We start from the raw sequence: 25,285 nt of genomic DNA on the forward strand, positions 1-25,285 counted from the left end.
GAGCAGAAGCTCCTGAGTCTCTCTGAAGACACAGAGCAAAGATTTCCTTCCTCCCTCCAACCCTCTCAGAATCCCCAATGCTACTCCTAAGCTGGCTGAGAGGCTGTAAAGCTCACAGTTGTGAAGACAGAAGCAGATATGCACCTTTATGGCATGAAAACTTTGATGTCATCTTACAGAGAAACTACCCTGTGTAATTCAAAATTTTAACATTCTAGTCTGACTGCAGTTTACCTGCTAATGCTGTGAAAGTAGCATCTGGCCCAGACTCCAGCTGGTCTGTGGTCTCTGAAAAGACAACCACATAAAGCCCTTCACATAGCTCCTTGCCCTTCAAAAGACCTCTCCAGGGTGTGCTCCATTGAAACCATTGCTTAGGTAGGGGACTTTCCTGAGGATAGCTCTAGTTTGGGTTTGTCTAGTTGTGTACTATCAAGGTAACAAGGGATCTCAGAAAGCTAGAAAGAGAAGTGGTATCAATAGAAGTGCCTTTATTATTTTTTTAATAGATCTTTATTGGAGTATAATTGCTTCACGATACGGTGTTAGTTTCTGCTGTACAACAAAGTGAATCAGCCATATGTATACATATATCCCCATATCCCCTCCCTCTTGAGCCTCCCTCCCCCCCCTCCCTATCCTACCCCTTTAGGTCATCACAAGAAGAGGGACTGAATTGACTCAAGCATCAGCTCCAGCCATTCAGAATTGCCAATGGGTCTTTCACGGCTGTGATGATTTTGATGAGCTTTTATTGTTGCTTTCACCGGCAGCACCATCCAGGGGCAATGAGGATAAGCACTTGTCTGGTGAAGAGCAATTCCTGTGATTATCTGTAAGTGAGTTGTGATCTCAGGAGTTGTGGCACAAAGGCCACATAGAAGTTTATAAAGGAAGTAGAAGTTGACTACGAGCTGATGCCAAACAAATGAAACCCTGAGGTGATTTTTTTTTTCCCCAAATGCTGGGTACCCAGGACCACTTTTAAATGTTTCTAGTACTTAAAAGGAAAATTCAAAATCACATCAGTAAACACCCCTTAAAAAAATATATATATAGTGATTGAAGACAACATGCATGAGTTTGGAGTGGGTTAACTGGGTTAGAACCCTTCACTGAATATGGAGTGTTTTCATCTTTATTGCTTTATTTCTTGATATTTCCCAGATGGCAAAACCTCTTTAAAAATTATAATGTGTCATGCCATATCATATTTTTATACCCAGAGCACCTAGCACACTGATAGGCACAAAGGACTGATTGAGTAACCCTGCTTTAGAGGAAATGAGTTGACTTATAGAACCTCTGAAGCTGCAGAGTAATGATCCATGTCCTTTTTTCTACTCTGGGGATTTTACTGAGGCTAATTGGGAGTTGGTGGAACTGGGTATTGATTAGGGTGGAAGGTCTTAATAGCAGTGACATTAAGACAATAGGAAGTTAAAGCAGCCTGCCAGATATTGCCTTCCCCCCTGCCCCCACAAACAAACAGACAAACAAACCTGCCACTAGCCACTTAAAATAAGCTAAATAACAACAATGTAAATCCAACTCACTTGGTTTTGTCTCGTTACAGTTTCCTTTATAGGCTTAGGTCTTGAGGTAAGTGTTACCTGGCAAAAAATTCCCATTAGATTTATCACTGCTTGATTTCTTAATAGTATATCTCATCGGAATAATGTTTGGGGAGGCTGCTTTATGCCAGGACAATACCAGGGAATCTCTGGAAGAAGACCTGTATTTTTTGCCTGCAGCAGCAGCTACAGTTTGGGAGAAGCACTGGGCAGGGTTTTGTGGTTTCCCTCTTTTTAGGGCTCCTCATCACTTCAACCACAAAATCACTGCCAACCTTCAGAAGGGGAAAGAAATATTGGCCAACCTACATTTTCTTTTCTTTTTTTAATGACAAGCAGTGACTTGGGTTTTTAGACACCAGACAGCTGAGTTGTGTTTGGAGTTCCCCAATATAGTCTTTGCAGAAATGTGGGTTGGTTTCTACGTTGCTACAAACCAATCCTCTGCATTAGGGTTGGCCTCTGTCCTGGAACCACAGAAGTGGTTTGCTCTACCGGTTGACTCATCCTGCTTAACTTCCGTATCACCATGAAGAACCAGCCTCTCTTACCAGCCCATGAGGCTGTGAGACAGTGAATGTTGAAATGAGTGGTAAAGACTGGCCAGCCTGCATTAAAACCCAAGTCATTCATTCATTCATTCAACTAGTCTTTATGGAATTCCCCAGATTGGCCAGCCATTGCTCCAGAAGCTATGTATACAGTAATGAACTAGACCCGCAGTTGCAAACTTTTTCTTTGAAGTGCAGATAGCAAATATTTTAGGCTTTGCCTTACTATTCCTATTACAGCTCTTCAACTATGCCTTTTTTAAAAAATTTATTTATTTTTGCACAGTAGTAGCCATAGCAGCATATAAATGACTATTAGCTACGTTCTAATGAAACTTGATTTATAAAAACAGGTAACATGTGACCCATAGTTCACCACCCCTAAACTAGACCATAATATTCTTGCCCTTGTTGGGTGTACGTTCTAGTAATCTGCATTTAATTTCTACTAGGTAGTTATATTTTATGCGGAAGATGTGTTCCTAAAGGCCTCACCTAATTCAAAACAAAAAATTCAAAACTTGAAAGCTTAGGTTCATTAGGTAAAAGACTCCTAAAGAGGTTAAGATGTCAATATAACCAGCAAACAACAAGACTCATCATGTCTTATTTTAAAATATTTTTTAAAAAACACATTTTTTTACTAGTTCATTATTAATAATGGTTAGTAACTATGGAATATAATTCCTAGATATTAAACATCCACAAGAAAACTAAATCATCTGTAGCTTTTGATGAACTGACCATTCCTTTGATGCTATGAAGACAAGATGGAAATTTGTCACCAACTTCAGAAATGTAAAGTTTGGGAGATCACCCCATCCCATCACGTCAGAACTACTGCAGGCTCCATAAATAGCTTAAAGAAACAAGTCGTTTAGAAATCTGGTGAATGCAGAAGGTTGTTCACTGAGTATGCTGTCTTTGGTGAATTGGCCATTCACTGACTTGGTAGCTAGGCATGTTGACTTTTGGCAAAGGAACCTAGAACAGGTGAGCATGGTTCTAGGTACAAGCTGTGACTCAAAATGCTCTTTGGATGGATGGCTGCATGCATTATGAATACGTGCATGGTCAGACTTGCTCGTAGAATAGTATTAATTGTTTAAGTTAGAGAACTTCTCAGATTCCTGCATAGCAAGGGGATTTCATTCATGATTCTATATAGAGAATGTTGCTTTTGGAGTTCTAAAGCTGATTCAGTTCTAGGCCTACTTACAAGTTTCCCCCTAACATTTTATTTATAAATTGACATTTATAAAGTTTCAAACACATAGAAAAGTTGGAAGAATTGTCCAATGAACACCTATATGGCTTATGAATTTTTAATAAGTGATAGGCTCTCTGTTTACAAAGTAAGTAAAAGGATATCAGCTCAAATCTTATTTAGGACCACGTCTTTTCAGGAGTGACCAGAGACTGAAATGAACCATTTCTAGTTCTGTTTTGTGTTTCTTAGGAAAAACCATGGAATATCCTGTAGCTCCAGGTTGTACATGCTCTTGAACTTGCTCGTTCTCACTTTCAAAGAGTTTTTTTTTTTTCAAATACAACCTTAGATTTCTTTAGTGTCATAGACTCACCATTGCCAAGCCTTACAGGAATTGAAATCAGCATCAAAAATTTTAATGCTGAGTATGAACCAGTGTGGCTGAATACCGAATACTGAAGTTTATTTCTTGTGTTGCTAAGAAACTGGAAGGCCCAGGATGCCCTTTTGAACTGCTAAGCTATGTCTTTCCAGTGTTAGAATTCCATTTAATTGCTGCAGAATGAAAATTCAAGAGGTCTGTGTTACCCCAGCCCTGTCTCCTTCCACATGTCAGTGTGAAGTATCACGTGGGTCTCAGGGAGAATTTACTAGCTGCAGAGTAAAATGCCGTCTTCCACACTGTAATTTCTCGAGTTCCTTTTCCTTCATGTGGAAAGGAGTGATTGAGGGGGAAAAGACATTGTTTGACATCTAACCAAAGAAGGAAAAATTAGTCTCCTCTAACTTCTCCAGGGTCTGTTTTTGTTTCATTCTACAATCTGTGTGCCTCTGGTCTGGTGAGGAATTATGATGTGAAAGGGAGTTATTTCCTTTTAGAATATTTGGTCACCATTTCGTAGTAATCACACGTTTGGGGAAATTGAAGGGCTGCAAATATTTTCTACGTCCTTCTGAGTCATCAGCTACACTAATGAATGCTACAACCAACCCATCACTGATTGTTTTGTTAGCCACTCCTGCCTGTGCGATAATAATATATTCTTGCCCTGTTGACCTCTAGCTGGATTACCTGTTTTGGCCAATGCAATGTGAGCTCAAGTCACCTGTGCCACTTACGAGGAAAAGCTTTAAGAGCCATTGAGTGATTCCACCGTTGTCATTGTTCCTTCTGACCTGAAGGCGGTAATGGCATCCTAGAGGCAAGCTGCCTGGGTCGCCTAGTGAAGAGCTGACGGCCCATGGCCATGTTGTTGAAAGCCATTGATCTAGGTGCTGGGGTCGTTTGTTACTGCAGCATAGCTTAGCCAAGCTGACTAGTATCCCACACTTACCATACTCTAGTGCCGGTTCATACTTCTCTGGTTCTAAAATGGATTCACTGAAAGATTGTAAACCTTCACTTGTGTGACTGTGAGAGGAATGGAGAGCTCTGGACCAATTACCTTCAGAACAATGGATTTTTCTGTCTACAGTTATCAGTGTTTTCAAAATCCTCTTTCTCCTTCCCTGATTCTCCTCAAATTTGCCCTTTGAGAGTCTTTAAACTGAATCACAAGCAGCTTATCCATCATTAATTAGAATAAAGCCTCCTTGCGGGCCAGAGTTTGTTTTCAATGGTGTATCTCAAGTGCCTGGCACACAGTAGATGCTTACCGAATATTTGGTGAATGAATGAACCATAATGATTTCTTTCCAGTGGGTTTCTCTTTTGATTTTTTTAGTGAAGCATGTAGTCAGGATAATCACATTCCTGAACTATGTTTCTGTGCCTCTAATAGAAAATCAGATTCTGGTTAATAGGTTGAATATTTCTCTTAGTAAATTAACTGATACCACAAGATTAAATCACCGGGGGTCATGACCCCAGTTTATTATAACCAAGGTGTCATCAATTACTTGAAATACTACCTTTGCCTCCTTTGGGCGGAAAAGTTAACTTGTAGTTTAAATGAAAAAGTTGGTTATGAACTAGTAGCTTCCCAAAATAGGAGATTCTGCTTGACTTCAGTATTCCGATAACTGAACTGGACCAGAAACGAAACACATCACCATGTTGTATTCACGGCCTCTCTGAGCCTGTCCTGATTTCAGGGTGAGGGTGTTTCCGCACACTTAGCACATTCACTCATTTCCTCTGCTTTGTCGTTGTCAGGCTGGATTTAGGTAGCATTACTGTAGAATTGCCCACTGAGAAATTTCAACACGAAAAGGTTTTCTGATCTCTTTAAAATAAAACGGTTAAAAATAGACCTTGTGGGAACAGTTTTCCACTTCAAGAACAGAATCCTGCAAAAATGTTTTAATGCAGATTGGGGACCTAATTATTTTTTCTCACCTCAGCTTAGCCGTAGTTGCGCTATAGTGAGAACAAGTCTTGGTTTTATAGAATGTGGCCAGTGAGCCCTCCACATCCTGCAGACGTTCTGTGTCGACTTGGCCACGGCCTGCTTCTCCTCCCCTCCCCTCCCATCCCCCCCGTGGGGCTTTGTTTGGGACAGTGGGTCCAACTTCGCCCCTCTACATCTAGTTCCTCATTAATTCACTGACCTTCCCCTAGGAGGCCAGGAAGGTCTAGCTGGTTGAGCTACACTGGCCTCTGGTGATTGCAAACAGTGAAGTCTGCTCTGAGCAAAGGGGAAGTGACTAAAAGGAGAACAAACCCCAAAAGAGGCTCTGTAATTAAGATCCAGGGTCTTCTATTCACTGGGTCATTAGGGCTGGTTAAACCCAGCCTCTGTGACGTGCCCAGGGCCTTGGTTAGTTTGTGGCACACGCAGAACGTCTATATATAGCAAAGTAGACTACTGACTGGCCTTGTAGTTTTCTTATTTCAATGTTATCCTCTTTCCCACAGCCTAGGAGCTCCCTTCTCTGTGAATGTTTGCTTGTGACATTCCTTTACAGTTTTTGTTGCTATTCTTTACTGCTATAGATCTGATACCTTAGAACAGTGCCTGGGACTTAATACGTGCTCAATAAATAGTTGTTGAATGAAGAATGAATGACAGACTGATAAAAGCATCTCCAGTATACCTGGTGACCAGTAATTGTTTAATTTTGTGGCAGGGTTTAGTATTTTACTGCCTATTGGGTTCTATATCAGGGAAAAAGACCCAGAGAGAAAGTTCCAAATGTTAAAATCTTTTGCAATTGAACATGACCCACATTCATCATTATTATTTTCATTATTATTATTTAACCCATGCCCTCACTTCTACTAGCAGATAGAAAATTCTCTTTAAGAAATTGTTACTGGACCAAACTTGAGTCTGCTCGCCTGTGCACAGTACAGCCAATCTACTGACACCGGGTTGTGGTGAAGGAAAATGCAGCCTTCATTCCAGGGCACCAAGCCAGGAGGCCAGGGCAGCTGGTGCTCAAAACACCTGAACTCCTTGATGGACTGCGGGGAGGCATTTTTAAAGGCCCGGTGAGGGGGGGTGGGGTCGAAGGGTGTGTGATCAGCTCGTGCACAGCTCTCTGATTGGTTGATGGTGAGGTAACAGGGAGGTGTCACAGGGGTTAACATGATCAATCCTTAGGCTCCAGTAGGTCTGGGGGCTACCTGGTGGTCATCAAGTAGTTAACTTCTTCCATTTGGTGGTGAGTTTAGCATCTGTAAAACAACTCAGTGAATGTGCATCTGGTACTATTATCTAGGTCCTTCAGAGAGGAGCTAAAGCAGAGGATATGGGGGAAGGGTCTGTCCTGGGAAGGCCCCATAGGGTCCTGCTCGGTTACAAAATGGCAAACAATCTAAATTCTAGCAACAAGACAAGGAATGGAATGCATTTCTCAAAATTCCCATTGTGCCATCTGTGTAGGGCATTTTTAAAGAATCCATCCCTAGCCTAGGGGTCTAGGGTCTAGAATCTCTTAAAATGAATTTGAATGTTTCTGAGGTAAACTGCTCATTGCTTCTACCTGTTTCTGCTGCAAAGTTCTCACTTTTCTTGTGCTCTTTTTGCACTCTCCTTCCACATGTCTCCCTGCATGTGCATATTCTTCCTGCCTCTGTCCCAATAATCCTATCATTTTTTAAAGTTCAAGTGTCACTTCCGCCAGATACGGACATTCCCCCTCGGCCCCCCACCCCCGCCACTGCCATGAATTAGATGCTTCTCCTTCAAAGCACCTGATGGGCCCTGAGCACATTTCCGGCATATAGTGCTTAATCACCCTTTATTGTTACCATCTGATTAACAGGTAGATGGTCGGACTCTTAACTCCTCTAGGACAAGGCAGGAATATCATTCCTCTCTGTTGGTGGGCCGAGACGGCACAGTGCCTGGCACCAGTAGGTGCTCAGAATATTCACTGCATGAATTTAATTGTTTTTGTTCTAAAGAAAGCTTCAGGTAGGTGCTTACAGTCTTTGACATCTTTTACACCAGCCAGTTGCCCTTCTCACTGCCTGGGAGGTTTGACTTTAAGGCTGGTTCAACCTGCTGTAGCAGAGCCCATGGCCACTGCCCACTTCTGTGTGGGAAGAAAGGCCAGAGGGCATTTGTTGAGCAGGAATCCTGGAATCCCGGGTTCTGGAATCCCGTGTTTTCTCAATGTCCTATTACCTTCTTCCCTGTCCTTTTTTCTGCTCCCTTCAACTCCTCTCCCCTAAAGGCAGGACTTGGCAACTGACTGTTTTGCTCACTTAAGCATCATGGAAATGTAGCAAATAAAAGGATGACCCTGGCAAGTTACTAGAACACAGTTGGAGCATTGCCTAAAACAGTTATGCATGTGGAATTAGCCATCAGGGCTCTGAAATCACAGCTGTTGCTTGAGAAGCAAGAGGCTGGAGGGGCCAGATACTGAGGCTTCTTCCTCCTCTCTTCCCTAACCCTAGCTAAACATCCGAGGCAGCTGATTCTTCCCAGCCTTAATAGCAAAGCATGGGGAAGAGTACAGCTATTCCTATTGACAGTGTCTTCAGATGTCTCATGCCTAAGAAACCTGACCAACATCTTAACAGTCTTTTTTCCACAAAGCTGCAGCTTAAAAATCTTTCCCTCTAGTAGCTTCTATATGTAGGAAAGAGAACAGCTGGCTGACCCTGCTGTCAGATCTCCTACTGGACCATTGGAAAGAAGGAATTCAGGAAATAAAGCAATGTTAAAAACTGGGTAAATTTTAATATGCAGTCACCTGAATCTGTGATGTGACACTCGAGACCGATGGAGAAGGAATGTATTGATATTTATTAGTTTCTGTGATCGTCAGTATTGGAACCCATTTGGATGAGAGACCTTTTTTTTTCTGTTCCATTATTGTTTATTTCAGGATATTGCATATAGTTCCCTGTGCTATACAATAGGACCTTGTTGTTTGTCCATTCTATATATAGTAGTTTGCATCTACTAATCCCAAACTCCCAGTGCAGCCCTCCTCCTTGGCAACCACAAGCCTGTTTTCTGTGTCTGTGAGTCTGTTTCTGTTTCATAGATAAGTTCTTTTTTTTTTTTTTTTGAGGAACCCCCGTACTGTTCTCCATACTGGCTGCACCAATAAACATTCCCACGAAGAGTGCACAAATTTTCCCTTTTCTCCACATCCTTGATAGATAAGTTCTTTTTAGATAAGTTCTTTAAGTCATATTTTAGATTCTACATAAAAGCGGTATCATATGATATTTGTATTATTAGTAGGTCTGTCTGACTTACTTCACTCAGTATGACAATCTCTAGGTCCATCCAAGTTGTTGCAAATGGCATTATTTCATTCTTTTTTATGGCTGAGTCATACTCCGTTTTATACGTGTACCACATCTTCTTTATCCATTCTTCTGTCAGTGGACATTTAGGTTGTTTTTATGTCCTGGCTATTGTAAATAGTGCTGCTGTGAATATTGAGGTCCATGTATCTTTTCAAATTGTAGTTTTCTCCGGGTATATGCCCAGGAGTGGGATTGCTGGATCATATGGTAGTTCTATTTTTAGTTTTTTGAGGAACCTTCATACTGTTTTCCATAGTGGCTCCACCAATATACATTTCCACCAACAGTGTAGGAGGGTCCCCTTTTTGGGATGAGAGACTTTTTTGAAGTTCATGTTGTCAGTGAAGAACTGCTTACATTTTTATGGACACATGAGTAAGAAAGTTAGCAGATCAGTTGGTGGGACTATATGAGAGCTCATTTAGCTAACTGCCCAGGATAATTGGGGAACAAGGATAGGGTTCTCCTTTTAAGGCTGTAGTGGAAACAGCATTGAAAAATGAAATTGTCAAACAAACTCGACAGTATATATCCATTCACATCATGCTTATTCAATAATCTATCAAAACCATTTTGTACCTCTCTGCTCATTTCTTATTTAAAAGAAGTAATTATTTAAAATTTAGGAATTTCTCACAAGCTGGACTGACTCATTATATCCAAATTTACTCACCTACTGACTTACACTTAAATTAATGCTGAGGTTGAGGTTGACAAGGGTGAAGAGGATTAAGGTGTCTCAAGCAAAGGAGATACCTGAGAAATTCTCCCAGGCCACTTGTAACCTTCTATGTGCCATGCTACCTGTCTGTCAGGGTGAAGGAAGATAGTCTAGGTGTGTTAAGTTTTGGTGGCATGCTAAACAAAGAAACAAACCAGATATGCAAACCAGAAATACCAAATGAATCTCTTTTGAATATTGATGAGCTGTTCTCTGTATGAGTGGCAAGAATCACTCTGATCCTATTGGCACATCTGTAAATACACCGTTAGTTTTCTCCTTACAAGTGAGAGAGAGAGAAGAGAGATCAGTATTGGTCCTAACTGTGCTTGCTATTTTTTCCAGTTCCTTAACTCCCAATTTTAGTGGAAATTATAGTTTTCCCTTCAAAAAGAGTTTTGCATTCACAGATCACTCTTGTAGGGAACTGTTTTGAACTCACCAACTGAAGTGTCTCTTCTAAGAACTCTGAAGCCCTCCCTCTAACTTCTCCCTAATTCTTGTAGAAAATTCAGAATCTATTATATAAAATTCCATCTTGGCTTCCTGATCCCTAAACTGGACATGCATTTCCTTTTAGTTTTTCTCTCTTTGCCCATTATTTGATTTGCAGGTTTTTAGAGATCTTAGAAATTGCGTGAATAGAAGAATCTCTAGTATATAAATTAGATACCAGACTGCGTCGCATGATATTGCCACTTCTTTCATTTCCTTACTGCTAGTATTAAAAATAATTATCTTTTGAATCAAATCCCAATAACAACAACAACAAACCCACCCAGCTTTTCTTTTAATGCTGCGCAATTAGCAGCTATCCAAACATCTCATGGTAAACATATTAAAATCCACACTCCATATTTTTGGGTAACAATATGTGCATCGAGATACTCTTCATTTTGTAAATTAGGTAATCCTGGTAACATTTGATAGTGTTATTCTCAATTCTTATCTGTAGCTGTACAGTCATTGAGCTGAATAAAATGTCACAAGGTAGCAATTAAGAACATCTTTTTTTTTTTTTTTTAATCCACAAGTTCAGTAAATTACAAGTTGATTGTCTGAGTAAACCATGTTACCTGCTGTGGCTGCTTTGCTAGAGAATATAGAGTTCTGCATGCAAATTACCAACAGTTAGTAATTCCCAGTATGACAGAGGGTATTTTTCTTATAACTTAAACGTCCCTTCACCCACCCCAGGAAAACAGATTAAGATAAACACGTTGTCCATATTATCCTCTTTCTCCAATTTTTCAGCCCCAGGCAACCATGCCCACCCTAGCCCTACCCCAGTGGAGACTGTGGAAGGACACCCCTCTGGCCTCACAATTGCATTTAGCAATGCTTCACCAAAGTGTCCACAAACTAATCAGGATGGAGGAAATGCCAACTTATTTTCTCATTAGGGGATAGAAATTTGTGTGGACCAGACAGAGTATGCATAGTCATTCTTGCATTGGGGTAACCTGTGGTATTTCAGGGAGGTCCTGCTCTTGTGTACTGCATATGGTTCACTGTCAGATAATTTAACACCCAAGAAAATCTCCCTTGAATAAATTAGAATATATTTGCAAATTAATTGGTTAATTAGATTTTAGACATCTCTGAGGGACTGATCCAAAACAGATTTGTGCAAAAGCCCCACACAGACCTGAGGATGAGGGCTTCTTACTGAGCTTTCTGAAGGAAAGTCCTGTCACTTGATCCTATCCTATCCAGAGTATTCCAACATATGCGTTTACACAGAAAGCCGTAGTACTACATTCCTGCCTTGGAGTTAATTGTGATAGGGGCGTACTCAGAAGTGGTCGTCTGTTCAAATAACTGTACTATAAAATAAAGCACTATTGGAATTGATGCTTTCTTGATTATGTCAGGAAACCATATGGGAATCCAGTTACAGCTAAAGGAGGACAAATTAGGGAATACTTCTAAATACTTCTGTAAGACACGGGCAGTGCCTATGAAAACACCATAAAAAAGCCAGAGCTTGAGCTCAAGCCTTGGAATTCAAAAGCAGCCGATATTTGTCTTTTCCCTTTTTTCCCCTCCGTTGCTTTACCCTTTTGTACAATGGAAACTCAGTGGGCATTCCCGTTAATACTGCACGTAGTACTAACGTGACGTTTCTAATTGGATCATTGGAGTAGATTCCATTTTGTCCCTCTGTTCATTTTTTAATGACGCTTTTATGGTGGACCCACTGGGTCCTAAGATGGATGCTTTTTCTCTTCACAAAAGAGAATGACACTGTCCCTGCTTTCAGTGATCTCTTGCTGCTTTGTGGAATGGTGAATTTGGTTTGTGTATTTCCTAGCACTTGCAGTGGGAAGAGGCAGCCCACTCTGGAGCAACTTGCAGGACAGGAGAATAAATGTCGTTAAAGGTTGGTTATGGATGAGCCATGTGTTCATAGTTACATGAACTCATTGTCGGCAGGAGCCACTCTCTGGGAGCCGGTGTCGACCATTAGGCAAGGTGTTAGAATTTGGAAACAAATGGTGTATTCAGGATGGAAATATCAGTATTAGGTCTCTCCTCCCTCTTTCTGTTTGATGCCTGCTTGTTACATCGATTGTCAGCTCCCAGAGGACACCTTTGTGTCTCCTATACTTAGAAGAGTCCCTTGCAAAGAACAGACTGACAGCAAATGTTGAATGTGAGCAGATGCGCCAATGGAGCAGTTCTCAGATGTTCTCAGATAAAAGAGCGACACCTGGAAAATCAGAGGGGAAGATTAGGGGTCCAAGATGGATTTTTTTTGGCCATGCCAAGCTGCTTGTGGGATCTTAGTTCCCCAACCAGGGATCGAACCCAGACCCATGGCAGTGAAAGCACCAAGTGTTAACCACTGAACTGCCAGGGAATTCCCCAAGATGGATTTTTTTTTTCGGTATGCGGGCCTCTCACTGTTGTGGTCTCTCCCGTTGCAGAGCACGGGCTCTGGACGCGCAGGCTCAGCGGCCATGCCTCACAGGCCCAGCCGCTCCGCGGCATGTGGGATCTTCCCGGACCGGGGCACGAACCCGCGTCCCCTGCATCGGCAGGTGAACCCTCAGCCACTGCGCCACCAGGGAAGCCCCCAAGATGGATGTTTAATAAGACTGTGCATGCCATTTTACCCTGGAATCTGACAGATATGTTGCATTATCACAACAAATTGCTTCCCTTTTAGTTTTGCTTACATGTTAAGAAAAGTGAACCATCACAGAAATAACTTACGAATAGTTGGGTCATCTTTAAACGAAGTTTTTTCATGTGCTAAACCTGTTTTTTTTTTTTTTTAAAAGACAAAGTCTTAAAAGTACAGAAATGATAAGAAATGATATTCTCATTCGAAATTAGTACTGTTTCAAGCTTGGGGTCCATTGCTTCTTGTAATAGGGGTAGCAGTATCACTTGATAGTATTTCCTTGCTTTATATCCCATGGTAAATGGGTTTTTTCCTAAATCTTAAAAAATTAGTTCATAATCTAAAGGATTATTATATTTGATTTGATTTTCTCAGAACAACATTATTAAAAGCACTATTTGGGCTTCCCTGGTGGCGCAGTGGTTGAGAGTCCGCCTGCCGATGCAGGGGACACAGGTTCGTGCCCCGGTCCGGGAAGATCCCATATGCCGCGTAGCGGCTGGGCCCGTGAGCCATGGCCGCTGAGCCTGCACGTCCGGAGCCTGTGCTCTGCAATGGGAGAGGCCACAACAGTGAGAGGCCCGCGTACCGCAAAAAAAACAAACAAAAAAAAGCACTATTCACCTACCATAACCTTATTTCAAGGAGAAAAAAAAAGAAATATATATATATACATGTATTTTTAGTGTGAGGGAAAATGAATCTTTATGGCAAAATAATTTAAACTCTACCTTCCTTTTCCAAACAGAATTCGTTAAAATGTAGTTTAATCAAATAGGATTATTTTTAATCAGAAACCTATATACTGGTATTAATGTTCAACACTGAGGTAGAGATACCAGAAAATGAAATGTTACTTTGAAAATGGACTTTGTTCTTGCTAAGCTGCCCTTCAGTAAGAGCCAATATTTCCATTAAAAAAAAAGAAATTTACTAAGTTTGTTTTATTTTAGTTTCCAGGCATGGTTTACAAGTGGGAGGTATATGTTTTGAAGGATTTCAAAAGTTTCTGGGAATTGACTCCATCAAACATTTGAGACCAGAATATCCCCATATACATCCTCTACTCCAGGACCTGAACCGCCCTTCAGCCAGCCCTGACTTGGAGGTGAGCTTATAGCTCATCCTTCCAATCCTCTGAGTTGAAGAGACAAACTGCTGTTTATGGGCAAGACCCAGCTTCTTCACCTATTCGCATTTCTATACAAACACTGTGGATTGGCAGACCGGGTTCCTTTCCTCAAGTTCTTCCCCATTCTGGGTGTGGAAGCAGGCACAGATGGGTTAACCAGGGTTCACGGAGCAGACGGAAGGATCTGGGCCTGGAGGGAAGCCTTACCCACTGGAGTGGGGTAGACGCTGGGCGGGAGCCTGCGAGTGCTGGCAAGAAGTCCAGCCCGCCAGGCAGAACTCACGCAGCAGGGAACACAGAGTTGTGCAAAAAGTGAGCTCTTCTGGCAGGTACTTGGCACTGGGGAGGTCTTGAGGGCCCCAGGGCAGGTGCAGGTGCGTGGAGCACACCTGTCGGCAGAGCTTTAATGCCGTCTGACCCCGGTATCAGGCCCTGCTTCTTGGGCTAGGATTTTGGCAGGACTCTAGAATTTGCCCTGAAACATGTTTTTATTGTAACGTACCACTTGGTAGTGAGGATGTGTGGAAGGCGATAGATAGTTTTTTTGTTGTTGTTGTTTTTTTTTTGATAGATAGTTTTTAACTGCCTACGTTGCATAGACTATCACATTGATTAAAAGAACGTAGCCAGAGGAAGCAGCCATATTGGCTTAAGTGGTTCCCAGGCCTTAGGTAAAAAAACTGTGGCCTGGGGAATGTGCTGATGTGTTACACTTTTTTTTTTATCATACTGTTATAGTTTTTAATGTATGGAATCTGAAACAGTTCAGATTTATCACTGACAAAGTGATAAATACATACCTAGATCAATTTCTTAGGTAAGTTGTGGCTAAATTCACTTTTAAGTTCAAGGTTCTAAGTAGCTGGGGGCATCCTCTGTACCTTGAACAGCCTTCTGTCCTAATGAGATGAGCCCCTACTATAACAGCCTGTGCTAATTCCATCATATTTATCACACTGTATTTTAACTGTCAGTTAATCAGTCTCCCATCAGATTGGGGATTCCTTCAGGAAGAGACTATCTTGTTCACTTTGTCTTGAAATAGGTACCAAATTATTTGACAAATGAGTAATAAACAACACTTCAAATGGCACGCATTTATCCATAATTATTGAGTATTAACCTACAAATATTCTATAATCCGATTTTAAATCCTCAAATTTATACCTAGGCTTTGATTTAGCTTATGCTAATTTTTAAAATGTGCAGCTTTGAGGCATTTTATTATAAAAAGCTGGTACTCATATACATCAATGAGTAAGAACTTAAAATTCATCATATATTTACTTCATTTTTTAGCTTGACCTTCTAGTAAATCTTTATCTTCATTGATTTTGGCTGCTATATAAGGAGATCCTCCCTTGTCTGGGTGATTTAAAAGCATAATTCGTCGATGAGCATCTCTTATTTTTCCCTTATTGGCAGTAGGGCTTACACCTAGTATTAATGCTGCTTCCCGTTTTGTCATTTTGGGTTCAAACCCACCTCTGTAATAGCCACCACTGAAGGCAGATTTTGGTAGACTTTGAAAAACTTGTTTTACTTGAGGCTTCATAATGCTTCATGGCTTGCAAAGCGTAACGACCTGCAAATCCTGCAGCAGCAATGGTCAGTCCAGCTGCTGCCGCTGTACTGGTTCCCGCTACCATGGGAACTACCGTGATTCCCGCTGGGCTCCTCTGCTTACACTTACATCACATGCTGCCTTAAGGCTGCAAGTGGGGATCAGTCCCATCCACGCCAAAGGGAGTGGGTAGCTCCCCAGAGGGGAAATGGCTGCAGGGAAGGATGCAACAATTACCCAGTGTTGGAACCCAGAGATGCCACGTATGTTTGGGCTGAAATCCACCTTGGGCTCTTTTCCATGAGGCTGTTCACTGTAGTCTAGGGCCCCATTTGCCTGGAGAAGAGTGTGGGCAGAGATGCCATTGGCTAGTGATAGTCCTTGGAGCCAGGTACCTCCGCCGGGAAGATAAAGTATGGACTTGGTGTCTGGAACAAGGGGAAAAGTCCAGTTATAAGAAGTTGAGACAAATAATTAAAAGGGCAAATGGCATCGGTCATGTGCTGAATCCCTGAATCTTGAATCCAAGCTGCTCAGGCCTTCTCTCTCAGAGGTAGACTGGTTCTAGAACCTCGGGTGGAATTAGACTTGCAAAGTGGGTGGTCATGTGTTTCACCATGGGGCTTTGAAGACCACGAGTAGAGGGGACTGACAAATTTATATAGTAGAGCATGCAAATTGCTTATTACTGGGTTGGTTGGTTAATAGGTATGTTTATGTGCAGAAGAACATACAGCCTCCCAATTAGCAAGAGGGCTTTTTAAAAAATAAAAGCTAGGAGAGGGAAAAAAAAAAAAAAGAAAAACGTGTTTAGGGAAAGTGGGTAGGTTTGAAGGAATGAGTCTCTCTGAAGATTGTTACAGGTAAAACTCCAAGTCTCCAATCCAGCCAGGGTGTTAGTGGCTAGAAATCATTATCATATGACCATTTGCTGTTTGGTGGAGTGTTTGGAATGAGCTAGTTAATCCCATTCCAATTCATAATGGGCAGGTAGCCAATTCATACAAAACACCTTGACAATCCATACTAATTGGTTTGTCTTCATGGAGCCCCAAGTTGAATTGCCCATGGAGATGGACATTTCCCTCAACCCAGCACCCCCCCATTTCAACTCTCCCTCCTCTCTCCTACCACCACCACCACACACACACACACACACACACACACACACACACACACACACACACACACACACACACACACACACACGGCACTGGAATGATTTTGCTTTTAAATAACATCATTTTGTCTACCCATTTTTCTGGGCTCTAAATTTCCCCAAGCTTTCTTTTTAAAAGAAGGAGTGGATTCGAGGTAAGGAAAGTAAACTGAATGCCCTTGGGACATTTTCAGGGTCATTTGTATTTTCAGAGTAGGCTTCATTGCCAAGGGTAGTAAGAAAAAAAGTTATCTGTGGACAAAACAAAAATGCAATTCATGTTTTGGAAGGCCAGGGAAACAAATTCCCAGACAAAGATTCATACAGCCTAGAAATAGTTTCAGAAAGATCTACCGACCCACAAAAACTTCTACCAGCCCACAGAATCATTTCCAAGAATGGCTAATCATGTACTATTGAGAAATACCCCCCAAAAAAGGATAAAAATACGGGTGTATGCAACTTTGATAGCTGGGTTTTGAATAAATAATTACCCTTTACACCTGAAAGTTGGCTTTACCAAGCAAGCACTGACCACCTCTGGGCTCAGTTGATTTTCTGGGCATTTCTAAGGGGCAGTAAGATTGATAGCAGTCCCTCCATTTGGTCAGTGTTTTGTTCTGTCGGCTAGCTGGGCAAGCAGGGGCACCTGGTAGCAGTTATGTGAACCTCACCGGCTGTGTGACCTTGAGTAATCGCTTAACGTTCCTGGGCCTCAGTTTTTTAATCAACCATCCTTACCCTAGGCTCTCTGCTTAAATGAAAAGTATATTTTATATTTAAATAACGTGTTTTTAGCTTTCAGTTTTAAATTACTTAACTTTTGGTGCATTTGGGTTTTACATAAGGAAGGGAAACTTCCATGTAATGAAATCCAGTAATACCCCTTCCTTTATTAATGTGACATTGCCCACCCCCTCATCCCCCCCAAGGGAAGGTAAATTAAAGCGTATAACCCAGTGTAAACATTTGTCAGCCCAAATGCATTTATAGACATTCAGTGTGTGCAGACACCTGGTTATTTACATGATTTATACCATTAGTGCGTCATTTCTAGATAGGATGAATTTCGAATACGTGTTCCTCGTAAGCCTTGCTGTGAGTTTTGACAGTCAGAAGTAAATAATCGTACCTTTAATTATCTCTGTCTGTAGAATGTGGTAGATAGGGAACAATGGGTATGAAATACTCATCCTCCTAGGGTGCAAGAGGGATGAAAAAAGTTTTCCTAAAGTACAAGACAGAAGGAAGTCATTTCTGAGTAAGCCCATTAGATGTTTTTCTTGCTCGTAATCACAAAGCCTAGACACCACTGCAAGGAAAATGATCTGATAGGCTTCTGTTTACCACTGCTTGAGGATAGAGGGAGATTTGATTTGAGCCTCTTGGCCTCCATGAAAAGTCACATAAATAGGAAGTGAAATTTACAAGGGATTCCCACAGACTCCACAAAGGTTTGCATGGGGTGGACCAGCCCATCTCAGGCACTCGTGCTGGCTCTCAGATGTTCGTTTGGGCTTCTATCATGGTAATCCAGCTTCTATGCAGATGAATAATTAATGCTAGAGGCATGAAATCTGTAAAAGAAGCCCCAGCTTCTAGTCTTCTGAAAAGTCCTTGTCTCTGGAGAAGTGAGAGGAAAGTAGGGAATCTCTACAGACGGCCCTAAAGAAAACCTGCAAGGCTTGGCAACCCAGCTGTCCTCTGGGCTTTCTTATCACCCATGTGCATCAATTACTAGATAACGTCAGGGATACTTTTAATTTGGGGAGAAAGCAAAGCATGTAACCTGTTCCTTGGACTGAGAAAGAATGGAATTTAAAAAAAATTTTTCCTGGTTTTTGCGGTAGGGCTGAAACATGTTCTTAAGGATTTTTTGGGTTTTTTTAAACATTTTGGTGGAACACATTTTTCAGCATTCCTCCTCTCCCTTTTGAGAAGATGGGTAGGTATGGAATCATCTTGCTATGAGGCCAGTGTAGTAAAATTCTCTGCAACTGGTTGCCTATGGAAGAGGTTGGAATAAATTGTTACAGACCCAGGCTGACTGGCCGCAGAAACTTTTTCCGCAACACCTATGACAACTTCATTCGGAAGATCGTACCCAGGTAGTAAAGGCTGGCAGTGATTTATGCTGTCTCAGGTTACGACTCCTTCTCTGCATGCATGAAATACTGCCGGGTTCTACGGGGCTTCTTAAAGAACTCCACTAGATCCACTTCTTTCATCCTTCTTCTTCAGCCTGCCTTACTGACATGTCTGAAGTGTGATTTGAGGGTCTGCGGGAGGAAGAAGCCAGAATCCGGAGCCATCTGGAGCCTGGGCGAGTAAGCACTGGGTGAACATCTGTTTGAAACTTTGTGGAGATATCTAGCGCCGCTGATTTACAGTCCTTTGGGGAGCCTGTGTACAGAACCCAGACTCGAGAGGAAGCTGGCATCTGGCAGGAGTCGGGGTACACAATTGTGCTTGATTATCAGGACATGATAAGTCTGTCTGGCCTTATATTCATTGCCAAATTGTAGATTTCTTATTGGGGCCACGTCAGTCCTCCCTGCCACCAAAACCAAAAAATCCCAAAAATACAAAAGGAAAAAAAAAAGCCCAGTCTTATCATACTCACAGCAAAATATATGTAGTCATACAGAAATATCACAATAAAATGATGCTTCTGAGAATCATTAGAGTATAGAAGCTAAGAGTATGCACTTTGGAGTCAGGTGACTTGGGTTCCAATCTAGGCTTTGGCACAGAAGTAGCTGTGTGACTGTGGGCAAGTCACTTAACCTCTCTGTGCTTCTGTTTCCTCATCTCTAAAGAGGGGATGTTAGTGATAGTGCTTACTTTTTAGGGTTATTTTGAGAAGTAGATGGAGTTTATATATGTAAGGGATTTAAAATAGCACCTGGAAAATGAAGCACTATATAATTGTGTGTGTGTGTAGTATATGAGTATGATCACAACCGGGACCACCCACTGCCCTGTCAGAAAAATGCCTTTGGTTGTGTCATTTACCTTCCTTCCTCTACCACCACTTGCCCCTCCACCCCACTCCACCCCACCCAGACTGGCTTGGTTTCCCTTGTTCCTTGAGTGTGTCAGGAATGTTCCACATTGGAGCTCTGCACAAATGCATCCCCCTTCCAGAACTGTTCTTCCCACACCCCCTTTAGGAAGCTGCCTTCTCTTCAGCTCTCAGGCCATGTCCATGTTGCTTCTTCAGAGAGGGCTTCCCTGACCACCCAACCTTGACTCAGTTTTGACCTCCTACCCGTAGTCACTCTAATGCTCCCTGTTCTTTAGCCCCCGTCAGGGTTTATAGCATGACCATTTGCATTTCTTCAGGGTCTGTATCCCGCTGTAGATGATGAACTCCACGGAGCACATCTCATTTCTGAGTGAGTCACCATTGTAGACCCAGCAGCCTACCCAGTGCAGGGCCAGCACATGATAGGCACTCAGTAAATATTGCTCCAGAATAAGTGACTGGCCGACTGATGAGCTTCTTTAGATTATATCCGAGGTGCTGTGGGCAGTGCATTTCTTCTGAGCTGGCCAACTCCAACTCCCTTCCCCCCGCCCCGCATCTCACTAGTCACTACCCCTTTTGTTTATATTGTAATAAAAGTGAAAGAGGAGTCAGGCAAATAATCCAAGGGCTCTTTTAGAGATGAGATAGGGCCTCCTTTTCCCTCTTTGGTATCATTTTGACCATCTGGTTGGGAGCTAAGGAGGAGGAACCGGGACCTATTCTTCCTGATCAGGGGAGTTGAGTGGGGACACTTGGCATGTGGACGTGCCCCATCTACTGGTTGAATCGGGTGGCTACATCCTTAATGGGTGGTGATGCCCTGTGCAGCGAACACTTGCCTCCAGTCTCTTTAAAAGCAGCTGAGACTGGGGTTTCCACCACACGTTATTATCCTGCTGGCAAGAGCATTAACGGTAAAGCATGGTTTGCTTGTGGAGCACACATTTTGCATCTCTAGTGTCTACATTTGCATCAGAATCACACACATTCTGTTGTGTGGGTTTTGCAAGTTTGAAGGGAAGGGTTTCACACTTGTGTCCAAAGGTTAAAATCTGTAGTTTAACGTCAGTGTTCACTGTTTAGTTGTTCCTTGTGAATATTATATTGACCAGATTTGCAGCATGTAGAGAATACCTCCTCTGCGAGACAACTGGAGGAGGTGTGGGCACCGCACCCATTTTTCAGTCTGCCCTTAGGGATCGTGGGTTCTTAAGATAAAAGTTTCAGGGAGAAAATAGAATCTCCTTGTGGTCCTCTCTCTCTCTCTCTCTCTCTCTCTCTCTCTCTCTCTCTCTCTCTCTCTCTCACTCTCACTCACACACACACACACACACACACACACACACACACACACAACTTGGGACTTACATTGCCTGTAAGGCTCAATAAGTAAATTGGGGAAGATGGAATTTGTCACTCTGCTTAAAGAAACATAATTATTTTTAAATGACAAATGGTCCCTTTGTCAATAAACGATTTATGTCTTAGCTTCCATGCCTGGATACCTTGTGTGAATTATAAATTCACTTGTAAGTAGATTTAGCAAAGGGTGCCCAGCAGGTCCCTGGGCTGAGCGCTAAGTGGGTAGCACTTCTTTCATTCTGCTGCTTTTCCGCTGATATTGTGTTGGGGATGCAGATGTCTGAACATAAATTCAGGTGGGTATAGCTGTAAGGTGCTGCTTTACAAGGATTCATCTAGCATCTCCATCCAAAAGAATCTCCCCTCACCACCCCCTCCAGATTTCAACATCAGAAGTAGCGAGAAGAAGATGAAACCATCTTAATTCGATTTAAATTTTAAGGTCAATCACTCTCAATAACAGGGTTTTTTTCTTTAAAAAAAATGAAGTAGCTGCTAATTTATTATTCCACAGAGTTTCCACTCAGCCTCCCAAGGGGAAGGTCTTGAACAGGTAGCTGGGTTTTTTTTTTTGTGTGTGTGGTACGTGGGCCTCTCACCGTTGTGGCCTCTCCCATTGCGGGTCACAGGCTCCGGATGCGCAGGCTCAGCGGCCATGGCTCACGGGCCCAGCCCCTCCGCGGCATGTGGGATCCTCCCGGACCGGAGCACGAACCCGTGTCCCCTGAATTGGAAGGCGGACTCTCAACCACTGTGCCACCAGGGAAGCCCGGTAGCTGGGTTTTGTGCCCGTATGTTTGATTACTGAGTTATTTACAACTAGAGGATTTCCCAGTGACAAGTAAACTGGATGGACCTGCAGCTTAATTTGGCTTTTCTCCATTCAGGATGATTTCAGACAACTGAGCACATGTACCTAGCACCCTATCAGAACAGAAGTGAAAGGCAGACTATGAATGCATTAACTTATCTGGAATATAACAATCCGAAAAGTCTAGAAGTCAGCCATTCAAATGTCTGCATACATGTCAATTCCGTATGTTAAGGTCTAGTGGTACTTTATTTGAATTACCCATTGGAGTGAGCACCGAAAGGTCTTCAGTGCTCAATACTTTGAAAGATCTCATCTATGCCTCTTCTTAAGACATCAAGAGCTGCCACTACAAAATGCCAGTGAAGCCCGGCAGCTTCTCAGGTGCAGACAGACCATGTTTGGATTTTAATCGTCCTCCTCTGCTGGCTGTGTGGCTCTGGGCAAATTATTGGAACTCTTTCAGCTTCCGTGCTCAGTTGTGAAATGGGGATAATAGTATTAACCTCAGATTGTGACCCTGAGATGGTGAGACTGTATGTGAAGTACTTAGCACAGGGCTTAGCATACGAGTGTGCTTAAAACTGTGGCAGTTGTTATCACTATTGTTATTTCTACATGTGAAGGTACTATTTTATAAATATATTTTATGTTTTTTACTAAGAGCCTTTCCTTGGACTCTCACGTCAGCTTTCTTATTCTAGGAGAGACTATGATTTAAAGAATGGAAATGTGTTTTGTGATATTTAAATATATATACATATATAGATTTCCTCCAACTTTTTCTTCTAATTTATTTTCTGAGGATTTAGCAGCCTTCAAGATACAGGTGGCAGTGGTTTGCTCCGGTCTGGCCTCAATATACGATCTTCAGTTTGCTTTGTCGGAGGTTGTGGGCAAGCGCTGTAATCCCTAAATTAGCCTAAGAGGCAGATGGATGGAAACAGCGTCTTTGTTGGGTGAACCCAGTTGTGGCTTTTCTTTTGTTCCGGGCTCCAATCCAAACTAATGCCTTAATAACTGAAATTGCCTCGTTTGCCCCTCTCACCTTAAAAACTATTAAATTCAGCAGGAAGAACTCATCGTTGTGGCAGAGAGATGCCCTCTCAGGGTCTCTCCGGGCCAGTGGGTCCCGGGCCAGCACAGTGGTCGGCACCTGAGGACGGGCGGGAGCCAGAGCTCCTGGGTGCTCCTGAGCAGGTCGTCCCGACAGAAGCTCCAGCTTCCTTTCCTCTTGGGCCACTTCTACCGCATCCTAAGGCTGCCTCTTTCTGCAATTAAGTCATTTCATTCCTTTCTCTCAGGCTTTTCCTTCACCTTAGAGATGTTCAGTGTTAGGGCAAAACACAGGCATTCAAGCTGCTCATTGCGTTTAGGGAGTTGGGGAATTTGGCTTTTAATTACTGTGAAAATATGATCATTTAGGGATTCAGCACCATCTCTACTGAGCCTGTAGGATGTTGAGACAACAGGAAAAAGGGCTCATAAATAAGTCTAAAACAGGTGAGTTGGCAGGTCCTGGGGGTGGAGGGCAGAGCAGGTAAAATGAACTGGCATGATCCTGAGTATCTTTGCTTAGCTCTAAGCAAGGTGTCAAGCCCCTTCTGCCGCAGCTTCCTACCTGGCACGTGGGTTAAGGTCTGCTGCAGTCAGCTACTGCTCGGCGGGTATGTGGAATCTGGGATGCTAATAATACGATCAGCGTGCTCAACAGGAAGTGAGTATCTGTCCAGACATCCAGGCTTGAATACTCATTTTTTCCAGCCAGCAGCCCCAACCTGTGTTTTACGCACCATCCAATGGATTTCGTCTGTGTTGCACCTGTTGGAACAATTAGTTGTGCTGTGTGTACTTTGCTGTCTCAAAGGTATTTTCCGTTTCTTGATGGTCTTTGACAGTTTGTCATGAACACCGCTTGCAGTAATTCATCTCCACCCCGGTCCTGCTTGACGCATACTTATCCTTTAGGCCTCAGCTTAGTCCCCTTCTCCTGACTAGGTCAGATTCCTCTTCCGTGTGCTCCCATAGGACGATTAGTCTCTCCCTGGAACACTCACCACAGCTGTTGATTTTATTATGGTTAATTATTTAATATCAGTCTCCCAAAAAAGACTGTCAATTCCATAAGGTAAAGAAACATCATCATCATCTTTATTAAAGTTATTATTCTTATTTTTGCTCACCAGTGAATTCCCCACTCCTGACAGTAGCATGCCTGGTACTTATAGGTTCACAATAAGTATTATTGTTAGATGGGTGGCTGGCTGGCTGGATGAGTACACAAGTGAATGAATGAAACGCCGGTGTCTCTGACAGGACTTCTCTCTTCCCTGTCCTATTCATGTGGCCTCAGGGACCCACACATGTAGTACAGGCTCCACTCAAGCTTCTAAGATAACTAAAAGGCATGATATAGTTCTTGGTGCCAAAGCCCCACAATGGACTGGGAAAGTGAAAATTATATAAATTCTTAGAAAGAGGGCTTAAGGTTTCTGTGTTCAAAAGTGGTCTTGTCTGGGATAAAATATAGCAAATGAACAGCAATTTTTTTTTTTTTTATGGCATGGAGGGCTACTAATTTCATCTTTCAATCTAGTTCCCTAAGTAAATAAGTAAGTACCTTCTTGCAGACCAGATATGTGTAGCATTGTATGTTCTTGCATTTTTCAGGGTATTTGCAAATATTTTATGAACAGCAATTTGTTTCTCACCTGTTCTACCTACTCCCTAGGACCTGGGAGTAATACTTTAAATGTGGGCTGACCTTGGGAAGGTTGTCCTTTCTGATTCTGAGCTGGATAAAAGATCCGGCTCAGAGATATACCAGGCATATCTCTGGTTAGAAGATCATAAATCAGTCCAGTAGATTCCATAGTGGTTCTCATGGTGCCCAAGACGGAGCTCACTGGCTAGTCCCCGGGACATCTCCGTGAAGCATTATAGAAAGGAGGCAGTGTGCATACGATAATATATAATAACTTGGGCCCTGCAGTCAGAATGCCCGAGTTCACATCCCACCTGCCTACTAATTAAGTAAGTTTAGATAAATTAGGTATAATCTTCAATTTCCTCTTCTATAAAGTAGGAGACATAATGTTACCTACTTCACAGGGTTGTTGGAAGAGCAAATGGCCAAACAGACGTAAAGTGCTTTGCAGAATGTCGGGCGTGCAATAAACCCAATAAATGTTAGCTGTAATTATTATCCCCATTTTTCTTGGTTGCAGGAGTTTCCATTGCAGTCCCAAGCCAGTCCCTATGAAGGCTTTTCCATCCTATCCCTTTCAGACTATTCTGGGACCCACATTTTCCCCTGCCTTTTCT

At 42.4% G+C, this 25,285-nt stretch overlaps 1 protein-coding gene and 1 pseudogene across 1 annotated transcript in view; one reads left to right on the top strand and one right to left on the bottom strand.

Moving 5' to 3' along the window:
- Positions 1-25,285, top strand: part of EXT1 (exostosin glycosyltransferase 1) — a 292,058-nt gene that overhangs the window by 209,391 nt on the left and 57,382 nt on the right. The gene's annotated exons all lie outside the window — the stretch shown is intronic.
- LOC137209943 (mitochondrial import inner membrane translocase subunit TIM14 pseudogene) lies at positions 15,175-15,661 on the bottom strand (annotated as a pseudogene).

This window comes from Pseudorca crassidens, chromosome 17 (assembly GCF_039906515.1).
Source record: "Pseudorca crassidens isolate mPseCra1 chromosome 17, mPseCra1.hap1, whole genome shotgun sequence".
NCBI lineage: Eukaryota > Metazoa > Chordata > Mammalia > Artiodactyla > Delphinidae > Pseudorca > Pseudorca crassidens.